The sequence below is a fragment of the Mizuhopecten yessoensis genome, unplaced genomic scaffold (genome assembly GCF_002113885.1).
Source record: "Mizuhopecten yessoensis strain PY_sf001 unplaced genomic scaffold, ASM211388v2 scaffold11057, whole genome shotgun sequence".
NCBI lineage: Eukaryota > Metazoa > Mollusca > Bivalvia > Pectinida > Pectinidae > Mizuhopecten > Mizuhopecten yessoensis.
The window spans coordinates 939,384-939,611 of record NW_018408857.1 but is presented as its reverse complement, the minus strand read 5'-3'; positions in this window follow the sequence as shown (position 1 = coordinate 939,611).

The following is a 228-nucleotide window of genomic DNA, read 5'->3' as shown; positions in this document are numbered from 1 at the left end:
CACAAAGTTAAAGATGAAACCTTCTTCCCATCTCATATTCTTCTAAAAAGAAAGCACGACTTGTGTCGACCAATATTACATTGCAATAATTATTTTATATATAAAATCTTAAATGCAACAGCAAATGTCTGCATGCATGTAGTATCATGTCATCATAAAGTTTGACTATTCTCCCAATGTAAGATTGTTCCATGTTATATCGTAATACCCCCCCCCCCCCCCCCCCCC